Genomic DNA, 7,500 nt, shown 5'->3' on the forward strand with positions numbered 1-7,500 from the left:
TGGTGGTGGTGGTGGATGGTTGGGGTCGGAGTCAACCCCCCCTTCACACACACACGCACACACGCTCACACTCTCTCTCTCAAACACACACACCAGTCCATCCCTCATTTAAACAGGAACAGCAAGGCCACTAGACAATGTGTCCTTAAACAGGACATACGCACACATTGATAGTAATGTGCACATTTCTACACACACACACACCCACTGAAACACATCTAAGCAAACACAGACACACACACACACACACACACACACATACACACATAAACAAACACACACAGAATTTTGCACTGATGCATTGTCAGATGGCAAAGTCCAGCTACTTTTGGCATACAGGTGGCTGAGCTTTCCTTCTCACTGGCTGGTTGTGTGGTTAAATCATTAATTTGATGATTGTGTGTGTGTGTGTGTGTGTGTGTGTTTGTGTGTGTGTGTCTGTGTCTGTGTGTCTGTGTGTCTGTGTGTGTATGCATGCTAGGAAGTGAGTAATGTGCATGTTTGTGTGTGTGTGTGTGTGTGTGTGTGTGTGTGTGTGTGTGTGTGTGTGTGTGTCTAGAAATAGATAGGCACAAAACCTTTAACCCACTGTGAGCTCTCTGAGAGACAGGACAAAAAGGGGGCATTGTGTGCAGGCTACTTTACTCTGGAGGTACAATCTCCAGCTATCTGCCATTATCGAGCAGCTGGATCACAAACCCAAACTAACAACATGCAGCAGTATTAGGCAATTGGTGTCGGCCCCAACAAATTAGTTAAATAATGTGAATAATGTTTGTACCATTAATTTAATTGATCAAAAAGATATCCAAAAGACTGCAGCTATGGAGTCATATATATTAGAAAACTCATTAAGCTTTGTATCTGTTGACATACACACGCACATACACACACACACACATACACACACACACATACACACACAAACGGACACTTCTAAGCTGTGTCTCCATGGACTATCGAGTTTCAGTTTGTTTACCAAGGCGACACGCTGTCTCCCACGGTTACACTTCCTGGTGCACCCCGCAATGGGCCCCCAGAACAGGCCGTTCCTCTCCCACGGCGACCTCTCTCTCTGTCTCTCTCTCTCCCTTTCCCTCTACTTCTCTCTTTCTTTCTTTCTTTCTCTCCCTCACTCACTCACCCGGACAGTTTGAAACAATAAGCTCTGACCACACAGCCCAAACTCCATCACAGCGTTGCGATGCAGAAAAAACTCTACCCTCCACATTCGCTGGCTAACACAGTGGAGAGACTAATTGTTGTCTGAATTTTTCCATTACGCCACCTGAGCGCGCGAGATTCCCAAATAGGGTATTTCCCTGAAACGGCACCCCAGAGATGGCACTAACACTTCCATCCCTATATGGGCATCCCAGCATAAACAGAAAGGCAAGGTCCTGCTATTTATAAGAGCCGTTATGAGCTCGCAAACAGACATTAATCACTGGCCTGACTCAAATGGGATGCATCTGATATTTATGTTGGGTTGGTAGTGACCTGGGAGCAATAGCATAACCAAGTAGAGGCATAGGACATAGTAGGAACAAGATCCTCACCACATCTTACAAATGCACATTCTATTCTAAGTGTGCATGTATGTTTGAGTTTGAGTGTGTGTGTGTGTGAGAGAGAGAGCGAGAGAGAGAGAGAGAGTGTGTGTGAGTGTGTGTGTGTGTGTATGTGTGTGTGTGTGTGTGTGTGTGTGTATCTATCTAAGCACTTATGTACATACACCCCCAGTGTGTTTGTGATGGCCCTATGAAGAGAGTATAAACAGCCAATGGCTTCAGTTCTTCAGCTGAGTCATGAGACTATAAAAGACACAGCACAGCAAAGAGGACAAAGTTAATAACCATAAAGTGTCAGATCAGCTGTGAATGTGTACATCGGTTTGAGTAGCTAAAAGAAGTTAATGACCATATTGTGAGCATGAGAAAATATTGTGAGCACTCGAGCACGAGAAAATAAAGCACATTTCGAAAAATAATCGGATTGAATTGGAAAAAGACAAATTAGATTTGGAGTTTCTAAAATTAAATCTGTTAAAAGATGGTAAGTCTGAAGGTTTCATGGATGTCGGGCAAAATTTGAAATTGGTGCCAAAGTTTAATGAACAGGATTCAGGAACAGTGTCAGATCAGCTGTAAATGTATAAGTATAAGTATAAGTATATATACTCTTTTGATTTCTGCATTTATCCCAATCCGTGAATTAGTGAAACACACTCAGCACACAGTGAACACACAGTGAGGTGAAGCACACACTAATCCCGGCGCAGTGAGCTGCCTGCAACAACAGCGGCGCTTGGGGAGCAGTGAGGGGTGCCTTGCTCAAGGGCACTTCAGCCATGCCTACTGGTCGGGGTTCGAACCGGCAACCCTCCGGTTACAAGTCCGAAGCACTAACCAGTAGGCCACCCCTCCCCCCTGTGTGCATCGGTATGAAAAGCTAAAAGAAGTTAATAACCATATAGTGTCAGATCAGCTGTAAATGTTTACGTCTGCAAGAGTAGAGTGGGTAGTGATTGTGTGCGTGTGTGTGCATACTACTGTATGTGCCTTGTGTGTGTTTAATGTATAAGCAAGTTCATAATGTCATTAGTGTTGCTTGTGTTTAAGTGTGTGTGTGTGGGGGGGGGGGGGCAGAGAGACAAAGAGATGATAGTTTACATCTGTGTATAGACAAGCCCTGATTCCATCAACAACAGTTTCTAATCCAATGGCATGACTAACAGCAAGGCCCCCACTCCTCTATCCACTGGGAATGTGCTGGGAATGCGCCAGCAGAAGTGGCTTTTTGATTACGCGATCACTAACCACCAAATAAGTTCAATCCACACAAATGACTGTCTAATAGCTTAATGAGGACAAATTGCTGCTTTTTCAGGCATATCTAAGCCATCTCAGAGAGAAGCACTGAGGGGCCCTGGCTATGGCTGACAAATCAATTATCATTCCCGGCGCAGGAAGGCCACAGCCCAAAACCACAGCTGGGGAGTGTGTGAAAGAGTGTGAAGGTGTGTGTGTGTGTTTGTGTGTGTGTGTGTGGTGTGTGTGTGTGTATGTGTGCATGTGTGTGTGTGTGTGTGTGTGTGCGTGTGTGTATGTGTGCATGTGTGTGTGTGTGTGTGTGGGTGTGTGTGGGTACATGTAGAGAGAGAGAGAGAGAGAGAGAGAAGGAGAGAATTAGATACAGGGTGAGCTTGTTTGTCGATGTCTGGGTGTTTGGCTGTGTGACGTGTGTACAGTTAAGAATAAAATTATTCATACCCCTGGGAAATATTTATTTAATGTTGATTTTCTCTTGACCAATATGTTTGTTATGACTGAAAATGACACTGCTACATGGCTAAAGGTTGTAAGACAATGTGGAAGAAACATGGAATCAAAAAAAGATGAAAAATCTTTTATGAAAAATGGCAAGTCCAAAGTTATTTATACCATTGTTAAATAATCATTGGTAACATCTTTATTTGCATTCATAGCTCTCAACAATCTCGCTTTTTTCTGATTCCATGTTTCTACCACATTGTCTTGCAACCTTTTGGCATGTGGGAGTGTCATTTTCAGTCAGAACAAACATTGATAAAGAGAAAATCAATGTTAAATCAAGATTTGCCAGGGGTATGAATCATTTTGTTCTTAAAGGAAAATTCCGGTATTTAGCACTTTGAGTCCCTTTTCTGGTTTGTTTTGGATGAACTAGAGTGGTGGACACCGACATTTTGACGATTGGTCCTGTCTCGACCTTTCTGACTCGTTTTGAATCGCCTTTGACTAGTCAGAGTGGCTGTACTGTACTGTAGGCTACTCAAACATGTCCTAAAACAACCCTTAACGTTCGTTTTCAAAACTGTGCAACTCACCGAGTGGTTAGTGGTGTTCGTTGATGTTCCAAAACAAATAGCGTAGCGAAATACAGTTTCTGCCGTGTTTTATTTGGCATTTTGTAAAATCCCATTGATTTCTGTTGGAAGACTCATTGCACGTTGATATTACTGCGCCACCGTCTATGCTTCAGATTCAAATATTGAGCGGTTGTGAATAGTTCCACAATAGCAAATAAGACGGCTGGAAATCATACATTGCGCCGATATATTTGTTTTTAATAATCAACGAACATGTGGCTACCGAAATTCTTATTTAAATTTCAAAATATTCCTATAACGCCTCCTAAAACCTTTTTTAAAGAGGTAAATTCGATAATTTCTTCGTTCATTTGGTCAAATAAGGCATGTAGATTGAAAAGGAAAGTTTTGTATCACCCAAGAGCAGAAGGGGGTCTTAATCTCCCTAATTTAGAGTTTTATCATGTAGCAGCTCAGACATTTTATATTGATCGTATAATAAATAAGACAAATGAAGATCCATGGGTAGACATAGAAAACAATCAAGTACAATGCAACAGTTTACTGTTAGCACTTTTTTCCAAAGACAACATTAAATCAACAAACTTTGTTATTAATAGTACATTAAAGGCATGGAATAAAATAAAAAAAATTCTCCATTAAGAAATAGGGCTTCCCAGGCATATACAAATATGGAACAACCCATCAATAAATATACAGAGCACCCAGCTATACTGGGAAACATGGATAAAAGCTGGAATCCAGCGGTTGTCAGATGTCACAAATTACAACTCTGTTGCACCATTCAGTGAATTAAAAAGTAAATTTAACCTAAAAGACACAGAAATATTTAGGTACATGCAACTGAAGAACTGGATGACTAGGAATTTCGACTTGGGAAAGCAAATCAGCCCTGAAATGGCTAAGATCTTAAGCCAAAGTAACAAAAAGAAGAAATTGATCGGCTCTATGTACAATTTATTGATAAGCATGGAAAGCAGTGATGTATTACTACAAAGTATATACAATAAATGGACTGAAGACCTAGGAGTTGATGTTACAGAAAATGGAAAGAATGCTTGTCACTAACATACAAATTAACTACTAATGAAAATCTGCGATTAATACAGTTTAAAATAATGACAAGGATATATTATACGAGAGATAAAATAAGCAAGTTTGATAACACATCATCAGATAGATGTTTAAAATGTAACCTGTATGGTGATTCCCTCCTGCATGCCTTTTGGTACTGTAAAGGAATTAAGAAGGTGTGGGAGACCATAGAGATTTGGTTATCTAAGTATACCAACAGAAAAATCTTATTTTCTCCAAGAATGTGTATTTTTCAGGATATAGAGGGAATAAGATATCCTACTAGCTGGCAGACACTTTTTTCCTCTCTTATCTTTAAAAAACTAATATTGCAAAATTGGAAAAATAAGGAAGCTCCTTCAATAGATAACTGGAAGGCCTTAATGAAGTATTACCTGTGTATTGAAAGATCAATGTCAGAGGACACAAATAAAAAGACACAATTTGATAGCCAATGGAGCCAAATTTATAATGCCCTCTAAAATGTATCTTTAGAACCCCTCTATGTTTTTTTGTTTTTGTTGTTGTTGTTGTCGCCGTTGTTGTTGTTGTTGTGGGTGAGTGAATGTGGACCATGTGTGGGGTGTATGGGTTAATAGGGGCGGGTGGGTGGGGGGAAGGGAGGTGGGTGGGTAGGACTGGGTCGGCATAATCAATAATAAATACTAAAAAGTATTGAAGGAAGCATATTGTGTAAAAGTAGAGATGAAATACTGTTTTGATGAAATTCTGAAACTGTCCTTTTTTTTCCATTGAGTTTGTTTTTACCTTTTTTGATGTACTTCCTGGTACCTAATTATGAAGACTCACAGAAATTAATAAAAAAAAAAAATAATCAACGAACACCACTAACCACTCGGTGAGTTGCACAGTTTTGAAAACGAACGTTAAGGATTGTTTTAGGACATGTTTGAGTAGCCTACAGTATGCCTGTTTGCAGCCACTCTGAGAAGTCAAAGGAGATTCAAAACGAATCCGAAAAGTCAAGACAGGACCAATCGTCAAAATGTCGGTGTCCACCACTCTAGTTCATCCAAAACAAACCAGAAAAGGGACTCAAAGTGCTAAATACCTGAATTTTCCTTTAACTGTATATGTACATGTGTGTGTGTGTGTGTGTGTGTGTGTGTGTGTGTGTTTTGAATTTTGTCTTCTACCCTTCTGTTTATGTAAATTTGTATCTGTGTGTGTCAGTGTATATAAGGGCTAGCTGAGACCTAGCAGACATCAAAGCACTACTGTAACAAGTATGCTGACTAACTTGCCTTGTCTTGCGCAATAACTGCTACTCTCTCTTTCTCTCTCTCTCTCTCTGTCTCTCTCCCCCCCCTCCCTCCAGCAGGGAGTATCAGCCATGTCCCCTTAAGTCAGTAGCTGATGAGTGGGATTGACAGTTGCCGCGGGAAGTTGGCTCTGCCGCTGTAATTCTGCCGTAATTCTGCTCTAATTTCCATGTAAACGCTCCTCACTCTTCGCAGGACACATGCTGAATCTAAACAGTTTATGCTGGCACTTCACTAAAGCACGCGGACTCATTTATCACTCCGCATGCTCTGCAGAGGTTTGTGATGTACTTGGAAGAACATGATGGCGATACAATAGACAAATGTGTGTGTGTGTGTGTGTGTGTGTGTGTGTGTGTGTTTGTCTGGTACAGGTGTGAAGGATCAGGAGGGCCGATGCTATGCTGGTATCTGTATCTCAGTTGGCTCTATTGTTAGGATGTTCTTTGTTTGGGATCTACTGTAAAATGGCTGAGTGATCCAATCTAATAATTGACACATTCCAGAGTGAGGAGGTATTAAGAACCCTGTTTCACACTGATCTTCTGGAGGAGGGTCCAAAATAAAATATAACCTGACAAAAACCTTAGAAAGTGAAAATGTAGTTTGAGTCATTAAAAACCCTCACAAAGGGAAATAAAAAAAATCTGTGTGTGGACTCTCCCTCCCCCTGTCCTGCACCTGGAATGAGCACACCGACTTCCTCAGAAAACTCAGACAAAGGTCACCCTGAGGGCACTAGCTGAAATCATTCCTCCCCCTTTGGAAAGCAGTGTGTCTCACAGTCCAGTCGGTGTGTCTGCAGCCCACTGTAGACATCAAAAGTAACAAAAACACTGCTTACAAACAAATCAAACGAGGCCGTTTTTCGGAACCTTACAATGCCAGAGTTCAGCTCTGTGCCCCACCTCGTTTGATTCCGAGCCTTTGATTCTCAGCTCTAGAAAACATGAGTGGCAATCAATCACGTAGACTAACACTGAGGCCGGGGAAGAGAAACCGAATGAAAATATATTTTTACAAAAATATGAACACCTTTCATATGCCGAGGGGGAGGGGTACTGTCTACCACCCTGCCAAAAATGTTTGCAAAAAAACAGCTGTTACACACAGAAAACCAACATCTGTCATCTTTACAGAGCTGCTACTTCTCCCCAATGTGCATAGTATATTAAGGGATGTATTTATGCAGTATTATCGGAGTACTGTAAAGATAGAAACTCTGGTTTGCGGCCCTCATAGACATAATGTTGTTGGCCAGATAGATCGCAA

The 7,500-nt window shown here is 41.2% G+C and overlaps 1 protein-coding gene across 4 annotated transcripts in view; it reads right to left on the bottom strand.

Moving 5' to 3' along the window:
• The window catches only part of LOC143127273 (RNA-binding protein with multiple splicing-like), a 43,019-nt gene that overhangs the window by 7,116 nt on the left and 28,403 nt on the right, over nucleotides 1–7,500 (bottom strand). The window lies entirely within an intron of this gene.

The sequence above is a fragment of the Alosa pseudoharengus genome, unplaced genomic scaffold (genome assembly GCF_046254945.1).
Source record: "Alosa pseudoharengus isolate Yale_2024_CS ecotype anadromous, Long Island Sound unplaced genomic scaffold, YU_APseudo_1.1 YU_APseudo_1.1_scf_17, whole genome shotgun sequence".
In the NCBI taxonomy this organism is placed as follows: domain Eukaryota; kingdom Metazoa; phylum Chordata; class Actinopteri; order Clupeiformes; family Clupeidae; genus Alosa; species Alosa pseudoharengus.